Here is a 19,824-nt window from a genome sequence, read left to right on the forward strand (position 1 = left end):
GTACGTTTTCTAGGTATTGGGCCATCTTCGGGTGCTTTACCGTGTACTCCTCGGTGGTTTGGCTGGTGATTAACTATGAATCAGAATGAATTGCAAGCATTTTCACTACCAAGTCTTTTGCCATTCGGAGGCTTGCTATTAGGGCCTCATACTCTACTTCGTGGTTAGATGCTTTGAAGTCTAAAGAGCCGCAGACAAAATTGGCGTGGCAAGGAGTTGTGGAGCTTAAGTCGGTGTGGCGAAGAGCCGTGAAATATGACTCTCACGGTCGGGAATCGTGATGCAAGATAGGTGTGGCAGGTAGCAGTAGAGCTGGGGCCATGTTATACACAATAAGATGCGATACTTAATTGCCAATATTTGGGCACTCTAAAGCTGAGTTACAGAGCAAGGGCATGCTGGGGCTATGTGACATGCAGTAGGTGATGGTGCTTAACTGCTAGTACAAATTACTCATATAAAGAATGTTTTGGGGTGACGCGGATAAAACTTGCTTCTGAGTATGTCTTTTTAGTGCTTGTCTGCCCATGGAACGTCTTTTGGGTTGAGTTGGTGCGTTTGTTAGAAAACTTTGTGTCCACCAGTGTTTGCGCCTTTATCATCGTGCATTTGGATTGGGCAGAATAGTGCGTCATGAGGATGACTGCGTGCGTCTGAAGGTATAACTTAAGCTTCTGGGTTGCAGCAGCTGTCGCCAAAGTTAGATTTTGAATTTCTGGTAGCTGGTTTTTGCATTGATGATAACTTTTAAACTGTGGAATATATGTAGTCGGGCACCATCTCTTCTCGTATGAGGATAGAGCTTATTGCCGTTTCAGGTACTGCCAAACATGTAAATAATGAATACAGTTGCTCATCTGGTCAGACATTACATCTCCTTCAGAGTAGTGGGGGACTTTATATCCAAGATTACTCGGATCTGCCTTAGATATGCATTCGGTAGGGTTGGGCTTCGTTAACTCGGCCAAGTTGTTGATATGGTTTGACTGCTGCTTTGGATGAGGAAAGATGTGCTCGGCTTTTTCTTAACTTGTCTACTGTAATTTCCATTTGGTAGCTTCATTGTCCTTTTGTACTTCTGTAGCCTCTATTAGGGTAAATGACTTCTTTTTTTTACTTATTTAGAACTTGTACAGTGCATTGTTAGGATGCGTGCTGGTTTGACTTGATCTATCCGACTCATCATCTTAGGATGCAAAATCAGATTTTCTGGTACTCGACAAAGGTTATTGTGCTCAGTCTCACTAGCCAATGCCGACCTAGAATCTCGGGGAGATAGGTTGCTAACTATTGTGAACATCTGCTTTGAGACCATTGTGGGTGTTCTCATGTCAAGTGTTATTTTACCGATAGCAGTCGAGGTGTGACCGTTGAATCTGGTGAGTACATCCGCCCGGCATGTGATTGTGCTTTCTAGGCCTATTTACTGAATGCTTGAAAGTTGGAGTAGGTTGATCGCACTTTTGTTGTCAACCATCATTCTGTTGATTATAGCATGGGCTAGTTGGACAAATATCACTAATGCGTCGTTGTGTAGGAAGTTGACGCCTTCGTCATCCTACTTGGTGAAGCCAACGATGGGTCCAGGTTGGATGTTGATTGCCTGGACCTGAGAGACTAATAGAGCCTGCTGGATTTTCCTATTCTTGGAGTTGTTGGTAACCCCTAAGTGCTCAGATTTGGCGAAAATGCCACTAATCTGAATTATCTTGGTCGGCTGCTTTTCGTCGATGTTTGCGTTCCTTCTAGGATGCACAACTGGCTTGTCCAAGTATATGTCGACTTTGCCTTCTTTCACCAGCTTCTCTAGGTAGTTTGTCCAAGTGTAGCAGTCGTTGGTTGTGTGACCATGACTTCAATGGAATGTGGAGTACTTGGTGTGGTCTTACTTGGAAGTATCTCCCTTCGGGTGCTTCGACTGCTTGAATCATAGTTCAATCTTAATGTCACAGAGGATTTGGTGGATTAAGATCAAGAACTTAGAATAGTGCTCAGACATCGAGCCTTTTTTAGTCGGGGATTGGTCCCTGCTCTTAGCCTCATGCCTGCTTTTGTTATTGTAATGTTTCCCACTCTCTTTCTTTTGAGCTACTGTCAATTCTTTTCGATGATGCTCGGGTGCCTTGTCTGTTCACCGAGGTTCTTCCCAAAGTGCATACTTTTTTGACAAAGCGAATGAGTCTGCCAGAGTTAGATATTCTCCTATGATCAATTCTCCGAATAGTGGGTGGTCTGTTGTGAGTCCTTTTTGGAAGGTTGCACTAGTTATCCAATCATTGCATGCAACTATCTTAGCCTTTTTTGCTTTGAACTTCTTCATATAGTCGCGGAGCAACTCCTTTAGGTTCTTCTTGATGTTAAATAAGTGGTCGGACTTCTTCTTGATAGAGCGATATGATGAATACTCTTTGGTAAAAACCAAAGAAAACTCATCGAAACTCCAGATGGATTGTGCTTCGCCTTGGGGGTAGCGGAGCTTTCGGCTACCTTCGGTCGTGATCTACTGGTCTAAGATGCTATTCCATGTGCTTGGATTATTTATGCTGCGGTTGCGGTACATGTAGTATGTTCTTGATAGATTACTCGTAAGTTGCCGGTTGAGCTTGAGTCGAATTGAGTGATTGCTTCTCTTCGTCCGTTATGTCACCTACCCTAATATGAAGTGGAGGTTGCTCCTTGTGGGCCTAGTCGCAAATGAACATTTCACCTGGAAGTTTACTTATGTTGATTATCTAAGTATGGCCTCAACCGTGAATGTATGCTTGTCCGTGGGTATAACCAAGAGTGCACATTCATCTGCGCACTAAGATAAGAGTATACACTATTTTAGGGGCCTAGTCGGGAGTGTACACTAGCAGAACGCTCGGTTCATAGCTAGGCGAGTGGAATAACTTGGATGGTATGTGTCTTCTTGAGTAGTGGATGTGTAGGCTAGGCCACGGGAGTGGGCCATGCCACGTGTGAGGCGCGTGGGCGTGGTGCGGTGCTATGAGTGATCTAGATTTGGGTTGAGGGGACTGCCGGCGTGGCTCGGGCCTGCAATGCATCTTGGGTCTACGCTGCTGGGGTAGTGGCTTGGGCCGGTTTCCGCTAAGCCTATCTCGATTACCTAGCGATGAGGGCTGCATATTGGGCCACTTTTTTGGGTTGCTTGTGCAGCTACTTCCAGCGTCTAGGCCTGGGCTTGGTCCTGGGTTTTTCCTGCTGTAATGGCAACGTATAAGCCTAAGGTCTACTTTCATGGAGCTGGCCCACTCCACACTCTCATGGTGGATCCCATGGCTACCATGGTGGTGGTGTTCCGTGGTGGCAAGGTTACTCCTCTTGCCATCATGTTGAGCCTCGTGGATCGCGTGGTGGGGCTACTTGGCGTCCTCCATCATTAGATCTGAACCTTTGAACGTGGGAAGTTCCATTCATCGTGGTTTCTGAATTTCCCGCCATTGTATTTTTCTCTTACGTGTATTCAAAGAATTAAAAACTTCTAAGAATAAGAACATACAAAAAATTTACAAACAAACGAGAAATGAGAAACTTTGAATGCGAGAGTCTTCTTCGAGCGTGTGAATCAAACTCTCAATGAAAGCACCAATTTGTGAATGCAAATTTCCACTGTCTTCTCATTTGATGAAAATGCACTTGCAAAATAATAACACCTAAGATTAAGGCCAAAAGCCTCACATGCCCACGATGATGGGAACGGGGGGAGGGAACTTTGGCTAAAGAATCTCTGATGCTAAAGTTAGAATTCTGAAAAGAATGTGTTTAGAAGTTTGTGGGTAGCAAATGGCTTAGCATTTTAGTGGGATAAGTGGGGTATTTATAGGAGGTTGGCCGATCCTATTTGGGAAAAAGTGGCCGGCCATATATGGTGTAATTGGGTGAATAATTGCAAAATATTATGTGAAATAATATCTTGAAATTAACATGACAATTATTCCAAAATTAAATAGGAAGTTTTGGGAATACTTACCTTTTGAATAAGGATTTGATGAGGAATGATGAGAGAGATTTGAATAAATACCATATTGATCACCTTTGACTCTTCCTTGATTGACCCGTTATTGTCCGTTACATGTGCGTGGGAATCCAGATGTGCTTTGAGGGTAATTTTGTCATTTTCACCCAAAAGTCCATGTGTCACCTCCATAATTTCTTAGATTATTTTGGCTCCATAGTGGGTGCTTGGCGTGGCAGGGGTAGCGATGAGTGCTTTTTGATTGTTTTGAACATTATGTTAGATCTGGGGGAGGTAATTAGGTTGTCGGGGCTGGTAGAAGGTGATGCCAGCATTTGCCATAGAGAGAGAAGGGATGAAGGGTTGGGTGGTGCAGATGATGTGATAAATAATAGAACTCAAATTAAACCCTCTTGTTGACAATTGTAGTATAAATGCAAGTAAGGATTGTTCTAGGCCGGGGATTATGAGGGATTGCTAATCTACTAAAAACTGACTCAAAGGTACAAAACTAGGCTTAAAAACACTTAAATAAACTCAAAGACTCTCAACTAGACTTATATGACTCAAAACAAACTAAAAAGATCAAAACAGCACAAAACAATCAAATAGACTCAAAACAGACTCTAGGACTTACTTTGGACGAAAATTGAATTGGTTTTGACTCAAATCACTTAAAAACACACAATAGGACATATTCTAGCTAATTTGACACAACAAAGTAAAGGGGATTTGGTTTTTGACGAATTAAAGTAAAAACAAGTAAATTAAAGACTTAAACAAAGTTTGGCACGAAATTGGGTAAATGGATGGATGATTAGCTAGCTAGAGGGCCCTTTTCTATACATGACACACTTGCATACAAATTGATTTCCAGTTGCTCTTTCAATAAACCATGAACCTCAACACCGCAGATTAATCGTGACATCACTAATTAACCCTTAGATTTTCCTTAAGTCATTCAATTGGATGGACAACGCATCGGCAACCAAATTATTCTTCCCAAGTTCCCTACATGAACTGCATGATAGAGACACAAGCAAAGATCATTAAGTTTCGTGAAAATCATAAGCATATACAAGGCATTCGTAACTATGAGATCATGATACTCATGCCAGGAATTTAACTTAACATGATTGTGACCAGCAACCATTACTACTTATGAATATAAGTTTGTAACAATTATGTGAAACTCCCTTATATTCTAGCATCAAATTCAAGCATGCAAACTAAGTAGGCCTCCATAATCAACATACAAAAATAAGTTCTTAATCAAACGGTTAAGTAAATTGCTTTCACAATTTATGAAATCATAACTGGAATTAATCAATTCATATCACAAATATAATCATGGTTTCAAAGTCTCCTCTAGCTAAAACAAGTTTAGCCTCTCATGTTCACAGCAAAACAAAGAGAATTTAAATTAAACATTGAAAACAAAAGATAGATTACACCTAAAAACATTCAAACAATCCAACTTGAATAGCCAAAAATGTCCAAGGCTGCCTTTCATTTCCTTCATCCTTGCTAGGCTACGACACAAGGGCCTAAGGGTGTAAAAGTGGGTTGTGTTGTGTTATGGTGAAGGTTGGATGAATGGAAGGGAAGTATGATGGATGGATGGGGGCGGGATTGTGTATGGATGATGGTTGAATGGAAGGATGCGGCTATGGGTGGTGAGAGGTATGAATGATGGCTGGAATTGTGTATATGAATGAATGGATGTGTGTATGGGTGCGGCAAAGGGTATATATTTTAGGGAAAGGATCCTAGCTTTAATTAAATGTTTTTGGGAAAGAATTGGACCCCAAATCCACAAGGAAAAGGAGAATTAAAGTCAGAATCCCAAGGAAAAAGGATAATAACTTGAGGCAAGGAAAATAGGAAAGGGAATGAGGATGCCTTGTACGGCAAGGAAGGGAGAAAGGGTAAGGTGGTGCGGCATCCCCATTTGGTTGGGATTAAGGCTTCTAGAACTTATATTTAAGTGTCCCAAATTAATTAGGGACCCTCTTTGGTAGCTGGAACTTATGTAGGAAGGATTTAGGATTGACAAAGTTAAAATAAGGAAGTTTGACTCATGTTTCCTTCTTTATGGATGATTTCTTTATTTCCAAATCTTGAATTAATTTCTTCCATCACTTTAGCAGATTCGTAGCCTCCTTTGGCCTTCAATTTCATCCATCCACCTTGCTCCAAGCATGTGCTAACCATTCCAAGCCCAAAACTGCTCCAAATTGCACTTTCTTGCCACTTTAGCCCATTGGACCTACAAACACACGAAAATAACTCAAAATACTAAAATAACTATGAACTAACAACATAAATGTAAGAAAACAAGCTAACTAAGTTGCCTAAGTATGCTCCTATCAAATTCCCCCACACTTAGCTTTTGCTATATCCTCGAGCAAAACAAAGCAAACAAAACAAACAAAACAAACAAAACAAAATCTGGACCTTCGAACATTTGCCTCAGGGATTTCCAATGAACATGACATATTAAAGAACACTACTCCCACAAATTTTAGTTCTCTTTACACTTAAGCAAACAGTTAACCACAGTTACCACTTACTAGCTCACATTTAATCAATTAAAACAACATTTTGATTGTGGTAACATGCCTTAGAGAATTCCCTCAATTCCTCACTAGATGTACTCTCTATTGTCACACAAATTTTCTGACTACACTCCCTACACTAGGTATATGTGAGAAGATTGATGTAAACATGTAGACTAGAACTCGCATATGTTATAGCACAGAAAGCATTTTCTGAAATTATTACATTGACATATATATGATCTCATGAATGGAATGCTACTACTTAGAATGAGAACCAGGGATTCCATATGCTCCTACCAATTTCAAACTCCACATATTGAAACACATAACAATCAAGATAGAAGTCTAAGGGTTGTAACGGGGCTAGGGTATTGGCTAACAAAGAAAGGTAAAAGATAAACAAAGGTTCTTAAAGCAATAGGAAGCAAAGTAATGAAATTGACACTTAGAACTCACTTTTGATGCAGAAATCAACTTTTAAACACAAAGGAAAGATTCACACAAAACTTAAGGTCAAATTCAAACTTTTGGACCCTTTCTTCAACAACCAATGCTTGTGAGTTCATCTCACTTATTTCTGAACTCTTTTTCTTTCTTTTCACAACTTTTCTTCTTCTTCTTCTTCATCTTCTTTTTTTTTTTTTTTTTCCTTTCTTTCTTTGCCGTGCCCTTTTACACTCTTCCACACTTGTTTTCTGCAATATGTTGATCAAAAGGAATTCCTCTTAAGTCATGCTTCACTATTCTTTAAGAACAAGGGTATGGATAGTCCTAATCTAGGCTAGGTGAGGATAATGTGGCTAACAAAGAAAATAGGCTAAATAAGGCTCAAAGGGGTTAAACCTACAATACATATGCAAAGGGTAAGGCTTTTTGACTTTGGTTTAACTAAACAACTTCATCTTATTGTATGTTATGCAATCAATATCATGCTTTGAATGAAATGGGCATGAGTTCTAGTATTTGGAACTATAATGATGAAAACACATTCTAAGTAGCAACCAAGCAAAGAAATAATAAGATCATGCAACGACTTTAGAAACCAAGAAATCATAGATTAATAACTCTCCAAACAAAGTTTAGGCTCAAGTCTCTCAGGGTTGTAGTGTTAGTTTGAGTTCCTTCCTTCAAGCATGCTACAAAAACTGATTTTTTCTTCTTCTTGTGATTACATGTGAATTCGTAAACAACAACTATAACTAAGCATAAACCAAAGAGGAAATCAAACTTCCATCCATGTTTGTAACTTTCTTAAATAGTCATGCATTTAAAAACCAAATCCTCATCATTGTGTTGGAAGGTACCCTAAGAAACAAACAAACACACAAAAACAACTCTAAAACACTCTTTTTGGGTTTTTCAAAACAGTTTTTCGAATTTTCGTCTTGTCTGTTTAAAACACATTAAAACACTTCCAAACGCACTAAAAACACTTAAAAATAGTGAGTAACAACTTTATAAGTGATAGGTGAATAAATCCCACGAAAATCATGCAAAAACAGCTTGTTTACCCCCCCCCACACTTTAAACCAAACAGTGTCCTCAATGTTTCAAACAAAAGACTCACACTCAAACAAGCAGACAACACAAACTAACAAACACAACTATCATGGCAAAGTAAAAGCAATAAGGAGTAGAGTTAGGAACACAAATCTGATTGTGGATTGTTGGATTGCCTAAATCTTCTTTATTGGAATGCATGGGTTGCCTCCCAAGAAGCGTTTGCTTTAACGTCTTCCAGCCGGACGATACCTCTTCTTAAACTCTATTAGGGCGCATGGCATGGAGGGGTACATCCTCCATAATCTACCCTTCAACATTCTCATAATATGGCTTCAAATGATGCCCATTCACCTTGAATTCTTGGCCATTCCTTAAGCTTTGGATTTGGACTGCACCATAAGGAAAAATATTAGTAATAACAAAAGGACCAATCCACTTAGAACGTAACTTACCGGGAAACAAACGAAGGCGAGAGTTGAAAAGTAACACATTCTGTCCTATGGAGAATATTTTGCTATGAATCATCTTGTCATGAAATGCCTTTGTCTTCTCCTTGTAAATGCGAGCATTCTCATAAGCTTCATGCCTAATCTCTTCAAGTACATTCAATTGAAGCTTCCTATGAATTCTAGCCACATCTATGTCCATGTTGAATGTTTTGACAGCCCAATGCGCCTTGTGTTCTAATTCCACGAGAAGATGGCATGGTTTGCCATAGATAAGCTGAAATGGGGACATTCCAATGGGGGTTTTGTAGGCCGTACGATATGCCCTTAGTGGATCTTCCAAATGCGAGCTCCAATCCTTTCTTGTTGGCCCAACGGTCTTCTCCAAAATCTGCTTGATTTCTTTATTTGAAACCTCGGTTTGGCCATTTGTTTGAGGGTGATAAGGTGTTGAAACCTTATGTGTGACATTATATTTCTTGAGCAGCGCCTCAATGGTACGATTACAAAAATGAGACCCTCTATCACTTATGAGCACTCTAGGCATCCCAAATCTAGAGAAGATGTTAGTTTTGATAAAATCTGCAACAACTCTAGAATCATTAGTATGAATGGCTTTTGCTTTCACCCATTTCGAGACATAATCAACCGCAAGAAAAATATAAGTGAAACCATATGAAGAAGGAAAAGGACCCATGAAATTAATGCCCCAAACATCAAAAATTTCAACATTGAACATAAGGGTTTGCGGCATTTGATCCCTTGCACCTATATTGCCCATTCTTTGACAACGATCACAAGTCATACAAAAAGTTCTAGCATCCTTAAAGATTGTAGGCCAATAAAATCCACATTCTAACACCTTAAAGGTTGTGCGCTGTGTGCCAAAATGACCTCCACATGCATAAGTGTGACATAAAGTTAAAATTGAATTAAACTCACAATCATGCACACACCTACAAAGAATCTGATCAAAGAAATATTTCCACAAATATGCGTCATCCTACACATAAAATCGTGCATCCTTCTTGAGTTTATCACGTTGGTGTTTGTTTAAGGTGTTTGGAACTTGTTTAGACACCAAATAATTCACCAAATCAGCATACCATGGTTCACTTACCTCAATGGACAATAATTGCTCATCTGGGAATGTCTTTTGGATGGGTAAGGACTCCTCATTGTGCACCAAATGACTCAAGTGGTCAGCAACCACGTTTTCACTTTTTTTCTTGTCTCTAACTTCAATATCGAACTCTTGGAGGAGAAGCATCCAATGAATTAGCCTTGGTTTGGCTTCTTTCATGGTGAATAAATACTTCAAAGCTGCATGGTCAGAATAAACAACAACTTTAGAACCAAGTAAATATGAACGAAACTTATCTAAAGCAAACACAACAGCAAGAAGTTCTTTTTTCAGTGGTAGAGTAGTTCAATTGAGCATCATTCAAGGTCTGGGATGCATAATAAATGACATATGGCTACTTGTTCTTCCTTTAGCCTAAAACAGCCCCTATTGCATAATCTGATGCATCACACATTAGCTCAAAAGGTATGTTCCAATCTGGTGGAACTATGATTGGTGTCGAGGTAAGTAAGCCTTTGAGGTGGTTGAATGCCTTCTCACACTCCTCATTGAACTCGAAGGACACTTCCTTTTAAAGGAGACGGCAAAGGGGTTGTGCAATCTTTGAAAAGTCCTTGATAAATCGCCTATAGAATCTTGCATGTCCAAGAAAAGAATGAACCTCTCTCACCAAAGTGGGAAAGGGTAAGTGGCATACAAGATCTATTTTCGATTTATTAACCTCAATTCCTTTTTCAGAGATTATGTGACCTAAAACTATACCTTGTTTTACCATAAAATGACAAAACAAGGTTAGTTTCAATGCATCATTTCAAGAGTAAAGTGAGATTATGTAAACAATCATCAAACGAATCACCAAAAACACTAAAATCATCCATGAATACCTTAATGATCTTCTCAATATAATCAGAAAATATACTTACCATGCATCTTTGAAATGTGGCTGGTGCATTGCACAAACCAAATGGCATTCGACGATAAGCAAAAGTACCAAATGGACAAGTAAAAGTGGTATTTTCTTGATCATCTAGAGCTACAACAATTTGATTATATCCTGAATAACCATCAAGAAAACAATAAAAAGAGTGACCAGCTAACCTTTTAAGCATTTGATCAATGAATGACAAAGGGAAGTGATCTTTCCTTGTGGTGGTGTTGAGCTTTCTATAATCGATACAAACTCTCCAACCTATTTAGATACGTGTGGGCACAAGCTCATTCTCTTCATTATTCACCACAGTGACTCCGGATTTCTTTGGAACAACTTGGACCGGCGAAACCCTACAACTATCAGAGATTGGATAGATCACTCCATAATCAAGTAGCTTGATAATCTCATTTTTCACAACTTCCATCATTGGAGGGTTGAGTCGGCGTTGAGCTTCTCGAGATGGTTTAGCCCCTTCCTCCAAGAGTATGCGGTGCATACATGTAGTAAGGCTTATTCCCTTGATATCGGCCAAGGTTTATCCAATTGCTGTTTTGTACTCCTTTAGCACCCTCACCAGCTTGTCTTCTTCTTGTGCCGTGAGTGAGGAAGCCACAATGATGGGCAACATTTCTTGTTCTCCCAAGAAAACATACTTCAAGTGGTTTGGTAATGGCTTAAGCTTAAGGGAAGGTGGTTGCATCACTGAAGGAAGTAACTTATTAGTAGAAACGGAATATGAAATTGGGATTGGAAACTTACCATATTGATAGGAGCATATTTAGGCGACTTACTTAGCTTGTTTTCGTGCATCTATGTTGTTAATTCATAATTGTTTTAGTAGTTTAAGCCATTTTCGTGTGTTTTTAGGTTCATATGGCTAAGGAAGCAAAAAGATGCATTTTGGAGCATTTTGGAGCAAAATTGGGCTTGGAATGGATAGCATATGCTTGGAGCCAAAGTGTTGGACGAATTTGAAAGCCTTGTATGCACTTTGGACATAAAACAAAGGGCCTAGCCCAATCAAACAATCCTTTGAGCCATGCAAAACCTCTAGCCCAATCAACAACCCTTAGCCACATGCATTCACATGCATCACAACCCCAAAACCATCAAGAAACACCATTCACACACACATGCACTTACTCTTTCATCATTGCACCACCATTCACACACACATGCACTTAATCCTTCATCATTACACCACCTTCTCCATCTTTATTCCACATGCATTCATCATAATTCACCCTAGCTACCACCATTCACACACACATGCACTTACTCTTTCATCATTGCACCACCATTCACACACACATGCACTTACTCTTTCATCATTACACCACCAATTCAACACATGCATTTCCACCTTCCTACTTCATCATTTCATCCACATGCACTCTCAATCATAACAACCACATTCACTCTTAAACAATCACCCACATATTCTCCCATTCCCCCTATAAAAACCCATGCATTCATACACAAAAATATCATCTCATTTTCATACACAACACATCACAAACACATCCAATCTTCCCTCATTGCCGTGAGCTACCATTCCCTTATAATCCAAACACCACTCCTCATCCATTTCCATAATTCCCCAATCTATTCAACACACCAACAACATCCCTTAGACCTTGTGCTACGACGAAGAGGAAGATAAGAGGGCCTAAACGTTCATACAATTCAAGTTTGAGTTGTTGGAATGTTTAGGTGTTTCTTTGATTCTCTTTGTTTTGTACCATGAGGAACTTCCTCTCGGCTTCATTCCATTAGATACACTCTCCCATTTCTTAAAGGATTTCGACATCAGTTTTGCTTCAAGGGTTCTTTCTTCTTAATCCTATGTTCACTCATGTTATATATTTTTATGTCAAACCTTTTGTAAACATGAAGTGTAACTAATCTCTCTCTAGGGATTCGATGTAGCCTTGCAAGATTGCCATGTAGTTAATTCGGAATTCTCATTTAATCTATCTATTTCTTGTTTCATTCTCCGATTTAATTGTGACTTAGTGTGTTGATTTTAATGCTTGATCATCATTTGAATTAACCACAGGTTGTTTAGCCAAGATTAAAGCACACATCATGCATAATCTTGGTAGATATGTGAATGAATGAAGGGAATGTTTTGCAAACATCCTGCCGAGTGTTCCCTTTGGTTTTGTGAAAGTTTCTTGTGCACTACATAGTCTTGATTAGGAACCAAAGTTGCACATCACAATTAGGCTCATGATTAGAGACATTTGATCAAATCCACACATCATATGGCTGATCATATCTAAGTGAAACAAACCCAAGAAATAAGTAGAGGGATGAGTATAATCTGACTTAACAAGCATGGACTTGGCTTAGCAATGGTGAAATCGAATCTCTAGCTTCATCTCCATTTGTGCTATCTCTTTTTATTAGCTGTTGATTCATTCATTTTGTGTTTACTTCATTTCCTTATGCTTTAATTTACAATCTGTCATTTAGTTTAATCAAAACCTAAATCCCCCTTTACCTTATTGTTCAATTTAGTTAGAAATCAATTTAGTTTATGCTTTAAAGCATTTTGAGTCTTTGGTTTGTCATAGTGTTTTAAAGTTTAGTTTTGCATTCTTTGAGTCTAGTATAGTGTTTTAGATTGTGTTTTTAGCGTTTTTGAGTCAAATCCAAGTGATTAACAATCCCTCCTAATCCCCGGTCCAGAACGATCCCTACTTACATACTTACTACAATTGTCAAAAAGAGGGTTTAATTTGTGTGCGTATAATTCTCGCATCAAATGTTGTGGCAATGACTCTAGGGCAGCCACCACCTCAATTATTTCTTCACAAGGGGGCACGGCATGGAATTCCAGATTGGTGTCGTGGGTGTTGTTTGGTGTTGCTTCTTGGTTTTTGAGTCCTATTCCACTTGTTTCTTGAATGTTCTTCCCCGAGGAGGTCAATCTTATTTTAAGTATTCCTTTGAGTTTCTTTAATTCGCCTGATGATGTTCCCGTGGGTTTTGAGATGTCGGCAGAGATCAAATTCCTATCGAAGGCACTTTGGCTTACTAAGGTGTCGGGGAAGATAAAAATTTGCATCTGGAGGGGTTGCTTAAATGCTCTGCCGACTAGAGTAAACTTGAAGTTGAAGAAGGTTGTACTAGATGACTGTTGTGTTATCCATGGGACTGTACCTGAAACGATTGAGCATATTATGCTGCAGTGCCCCCATGCTAGAGCAACATGGTTTACTAGTCCGTTGGGTTTACATCCTATGAAACAAGGTGATGTGGGGTTACAAGATTGGGTGGCTCGAATGGCTTCTATGATGTCCAGGGAAAGTGTTGATTTAGTCCTTATGTTGATGTGGAATATTTGGAAAGCTCATAATGAGTTATTATGGCAGGGCTCAATTTTACTACCATAGGAACTCCAAATTCAACCACATAGTTGGTTGTTGGACTTTAAGAAATGGAATGTGGTCCAGCCGAAATCTAAGCTTGTAGAGGTACATAAATGGATAAGGCTAGAGGAAGGGTGGATAAAGTGCAATTTTGATGGGGCATGGGATGAGCTGAACAATAAAGGAGGAGATAGACTGATTATCTGAGACGCAGGTGGGGAGTTTATTGCTGCCCTGGTGATGCAAATGGTAGGGATTACGTCAGCTCTAATGGCTGAAGTTGCAGCGGCTCAGGAGGCTGCCTTATTTCTTCAGAGATGGCGTAATCAGAAAGTAATGTTGGAAGGAGACGCCTTGATGGTAATAGCTGCTATACAAAATAACATGGAGGTTAATTATGGTCCCCTTGGCCATATATTAACTGACACACATAGGCTTCTACAACCTATCCAACAATGGAAAGCTAATTTTGTACGACATGGTGCCAATGAAGTGGCACACAGATTGGCTCGCCGTAGTCTTACTCTACCATAGCCAGTTTCGTGGTTTGAAGAACCTCCTGATGTAATTTCTAATCTTATTTTGAAGGATAATGTTCATTCTTAATTTAGTTGGTGCGAGACATTCTTTTTCCCTTCATTCGGGTTTTACCCGGGAAGGTTTTTGTTGAGACCCATTGTTAGCACCCTTTCCCAGTGTTTGTACGTTGATTCCCTTATGAAATGAATATCGTACTTGATTTATAAAAAAAAAAAAAAAAAAAAACTAGTTGGGTAAGAGAGTAGGCACCTTCACCTGTCAGGTTAGCATTTAACAGATAAACTAACGGAAAATTTAACGAAGGTCTAATATTGCAATAAATTCTTAAGTTGATGTATGACATTGTAATGTTTAAAAGATAAGATATGAGATTATGATACGACCTATAGTTGCGGTAATTTTGTGTAATTTACCCTTAGATTTAACACTGCAACGCAGTATTTGTTTCCTGATTCTAAATTTGCAAGACTGTAGAACTCTGTGCTCTCTCAGTTCACCGTCTTTCTCTTAGCAAGCTTCCTCTACTTAGCTGGACCAACTTTCCTCTCAGTGATGGCTTGGACCGAAGTTTAATCTTTCAATAACATATTTATTCACCGAAGTAATCGAATCAAACCCCATCGTCTCTACCATTTAAAAAAATTAATCAAATCGGTGATTGGTTTGTCGGGGCAATCCGAGCTCCATCGCGTTAGGGTTGCAACATATTTGCAGAATTGAATAATAGCTATAATTTCTACAAATAAACACAAGTTTGAATTAAAAAAAAGGAAAAAAGAAAACCTGATCTGTTTGTTCAATACTCACCCCATAATCCATTACGCACCCACCCCATTACGCACCTCCCCAATGCAATCACCACACCCCTGCTATGCATGTAACAAAGCTTGACACGTGCTCAATCATACTAAAGCTTTTCAAAGCTATTTAACCAAAAAAACACTTCAGACTTGAAGAATAAAAAATGGATGCAGAAATGAGAAGCAGATAAACCCCAATGTCCGTGAGCGGAGGTTGGGTTTGACGGAGGAGAGAACAAGAGAGATAGAGAGGCAGGGAGATGAGAGATAAACATAAGAGGGTGAGGAGAGAGAAGGGGAGTGAGAGACATAGAAAATCGGGAGAGAAAGGAGTGGATAACGACGAGAGAGGGGAGGAGGTAAGGAAATGGATAAGTGAAGAGAGAATGGTATAACAATTATCTTCTAACTAGCTTCAATCCATGTGGTATATTTCATTGAACTATGCATAATTATTATAAATATTTCATTGATTATGTCAACAAAAAATAAAATTGACCATTAAATTATGACTAATTAGTATAGATTTTATTGACCTTTAGCTAAATAACCTTTTATTTAAATTAGCCCAAAATTGAAGATTAGTTTCATCAAGTCTACTAATATTTTTATGAGGAATGCTAGAGATATCACATAATTGTATCACATTTGTGTACCACATAACTTGCCGCATTATAAACTACACTAATATGGTATAGAAATATGATCTCCTCTCATTTCCTAAATTTATTTAGACAAAGGGTACTAGTGCCTTTTTATTCCAAAGGGTACAATGGGTATTTCAAGAATACACATCAATTAGGTCAAAACTACAATAACAAAATAATAAACTCTCACGTTTCTATGTCTAATTTTATTCAGCTATATAGAGGTGGAGGTATACATTGTGGAGCCAAAAATAATCTAAAAATCATTGAGACGACACGTGAATTTTTTTTCGAATAAGACAAGAATGCCCTCATTAAATGGGTAGGGCATGCAAATATTCCCATTTGCAGTTCAACATCCCCGAAGGCCTAAGCAGCTGAATACGACATCACCAAGCTCCCTTGCACATGGCATGAAGGAAAGGTCAAAGGAATTAAAAATATGATTAATCACCAAATCCTATCTTTAATACCATCTTGATTGAAGATCAACTCAAAAACAAGTAAGGAATCCTCATCACAATCAATCAAGGATATTTACTTCATCATGACAATATATTATCTTCTAATTAATATCTTTGAAATAATTCTTTCCTTATCCATCCTATGGATGACTCACTTTGGCCAAGGGGAAGTCGCCACGTGTAGAACAAAACCCTAAACCAAGGCCGGCCACCTCCTTATGAATTCCTTATCTCCACCAAATTCTGGTAAGCTTTTTAGTATGCATACAAGCCCTAAATGCTCACTTTTTTCAGAGAAACTAATTTAGGCAGTGGAGATCTATTTACCAAACCCCCTATCTCATGGGCGCGTGTGGCTTTGGCCCTTGATCGAAGGTGTTAATTGTTTTGTAAGTACAATTTCATCAAGACTGAAGCCGGCATAAATTTACTACCACAATTGGTGCTTTCATTGAGAGCCCGATTTAACGCTTGAAAAAGGCTCTCGCATTCCCTTTTCCAATTTCATATTACATATGTCACACCCCAAAAATCAAGATGTGAAATTAAGAGAAATAAATAGAACCAAGTGATTGTTTAAGAGTGTAAAACAAATATTATGTCAATGAAAATTTTGAACTCAACAAATATATTAAACCAAACTACAAAGGTAACTTTAAGAATTAGAGTTAAGGACTTTTTGCTATAATACAAACTGTAGAAACGATCTGTACAGTAAAATTCACTAAAAATAACTCGTCAAATCAAAATGTATGAAAATTTCCAGATTCAAAGTAGACATATAACGCTAACTTGTTTAAAAATTTCATGGGTTTTTGAGTTCGGGAAGTACAGTAAAATTTAAGTCCAAGACAGTTATGTTGCTGTTTATTTTTCAGGAAAAAAAAAAAAAAAAAAACTTCAGCAGCCTCAATCACTTTAAAAGTCTTTGGAAATGAAATCGATTCCATTCTAAGAAAAGTGAAAATAAATAGTAGATAATCGGCCACAAGTTTGAATATAACCAAATTTCATAATGGTTCTCAAAATGTAACAGATCAAGCCCCACGGATTTTAACGAGTTCCCCAAAGAAACTTCAAGGCTTCGTACAAGAAAAACATGTTCAGGTGATTTGATGAAAAAATAAACATGAGCAGAAATTATAAAAGCCAAAAGACAAGTGATCAAATGTTACGTGGTTCATATTGCCCTGGTAAGTGGAGACTCATTGTGGCCTATGTCATCTTAATTTACAATGCTACAAAATGGTTATTTATAGACTAAGACTAACTAGACAAAATACTTTCACAGCTCACCCAAAAGATATATACATCAGGACTCCTTTCTACTAGTCCACAATAGAGCTGCAACTCAAAACTCAGCTAGTTAACCTTATACCACCTGAAAATACATTTTCAGAAAAACAGGTGAGCATAAAATGCCCAGTAGGGGTTTTCCGGTAAGTCCGTAGTCATTTAAATTCTTGGTGCATGCCGAAAAATGATAAAAGCAATTAAGAAACATTCACATCCACTACTATGTGATTCAACAACGAAGATATGTTCTAAAAATGCTGGGAAATAAACATACAGTAGAAAAACCGAACTTTCAGAGCACTAGTAGCTTTGATAACAACACGATACACCATTGTTCAAAAGCATTTCTTTTGTTTTAAGAACTATGGAGCCATTATCATTTAAAGAAATATAGCACAATTAATCACAAACATTTTCTTTTATCCCAAACAAGTGACTAGCGGATTGAAAAGAATCGTAGTATACCTAGCCAATATACATATCACACATATTTATAACATTGATAACTCATTCTCGCAACCCCCACATGGAGCTTCCCTCGGGGAACATTGGGTCATTGTGCCCATTATCTAACAATTTCACGGATCATTGTACCCATTCATACATTTCTCAACATTCTCATTGCACATGTATTATACTACTTTCCATCTACTTTCACAATCAAACATTCATCTCAACATGCTTCAAAATTTCATAATGAGTAAAATAAAAGGCATGCACATCAAAAACATAAAAAACCTTTTTACTTTAAACACACCATAGTTGTAGAAAGAAAATTAGAGTCATTAGAATCAAACCATATTGAAACATCTGCTTCATTTCTTTCACGTAGTCGAAAACGGAACAGCATTTTAGTAAGCTCGAAATGGAGCTAGAACGCCAACAATTCCTTCATCAAACCAAAAGGAAAAAATCCAAATAAAAACCAAATATATTTTATATTAAAACACACCTACCTCAACAAAATTTGTTGATGTTCAACTCCCATGGTGTTTGTCGATCTGCTCCGTAGTCACCTGATATCCTTCTCTTCCTTATCTATGAGTAAGAAAAATCATCACTCACTGGTTGTTCAAAATACCAGACAAACTGACCCTAATTCAAGGTTAATTGGGAACTTTAATCAAGCACTTAGTGCTCATCTTTAAAACTATAACATGAAAAATGATACTTTCAATTTTCCTACTCCCACCAAATCTAATTCAAAGGTTTATTAACCAAATAACAAATAAATTTCAATGCAAGAAATAGATACCTCTAATGGAGACGAAGGAAGGAATCTGACCAGTCCAAATCTTCACAAGCAAAGGAAAAGATAACTAAGTTCCTCCTCCTAAAATTTTGGCAAGAGCTAAAAGAGAGGAACCTCTTCATCTCCCTCGGTTGAAGAAGAAAGCAGCAAGAAAGAGGGTTTTCTAGAGCAATAAACTTTCCCTTTTTTACTTATTTGTTAACGTAAGCACCAAGATGACAACAAGATGAAACCGTAGACGTATGTTGCTATTTCATGATCCTTTGAGATCGCCATCTTCATAGCCTCAATTCTGACTTCTTTTTTATTGTCTTGGAAGAAGTATGTCATCCCTAGCATGTACAAGGCGTAGGAATTACCGCACTCCCTACATCATTTCAAGAACTTGGAGACATCTTCCTTATTGGTCCATGAAGTAAGGGGTTTGAAGCCTTCAAATTCCGTAATGTTGACGTGTTCGAATATGTGGTCATCTTCGACGATTTGGTTGAACTTCTTGCACACCATCTTTGCTAAAAAGAGGTACCGGGAAGCAATCTTCATCAGTTTTTGGAGAAGTTCGTCGGAAAGAGATTGTATCGGCATTGAGGTAGTTTTGGCTTTCTTCATCTTTTGCACAAGACCTTGTGCTTTTGTTGTTGCTTTGGTTTGAAAATTTTGTGGTTTTGACTTTGTATGGGCTTAGAGATGGTTTTGGTTTTAAGAAGTTGTGGTTTTCAAAACACAAACCCAACTTAAATAGATGGTTTGTATCTTTTGGACAATTAGGGAAAGAGATATGACAGTTTGCAACAATTTCACCTTGGAAAGGAATGGTTATAATACGAACCTTGTTATGGTGAAGTTACAAATTTCCCCATTCAAATACCCCCAACAATCATATCCTTTACAATGAATGAATTAATTAATTAATTAAAAAGTTTTATTTTTTCTTTATTAATTAATTAAGCTATTTCACTACAATA

At 38.2% G+C, this 19,824-nt stretch overlaps 1 long non-coding RNA gene across 1 annotated transcript; it reads right to left on the bottom strand.

Annotated features, from left to right (window-relative positions):
* Nucleotides 1-17,495: 17,495 nt before the first annotated feature.
* On the bottom strand, nt 17,496-19,609 carry LOC148690562 (uncharacterized). Its single transcript, XR_015956181.1, has 3 exons — nt 18,863-19,609; nt 18,564-18,645; nt 17,496-17,692 (listed from the first exon to the last, which is right to left on the bottom strand). It is a non-coding gene; the product is annotated as an uncharacterized LOC148690562 (long non-coding RNA).
* Between the last annotated feature and the right edge of the window lie 215 nt (nt 19,610-19,824).

The sequence above is a fragment of the Pyrus communis genome, chromosome 15, assembly GCF_041283825.1.
Source record: "Pyrus communis isolate YQ-2024b chromosome 15, ASM4128382v1, whole genome shotgun sequence".
NCBI lineage: Eukaryota > Viridiplantae > Streptophyta > Magnoliopsida > Rosales > Rosaceae > Pyrus > Pyrus communis.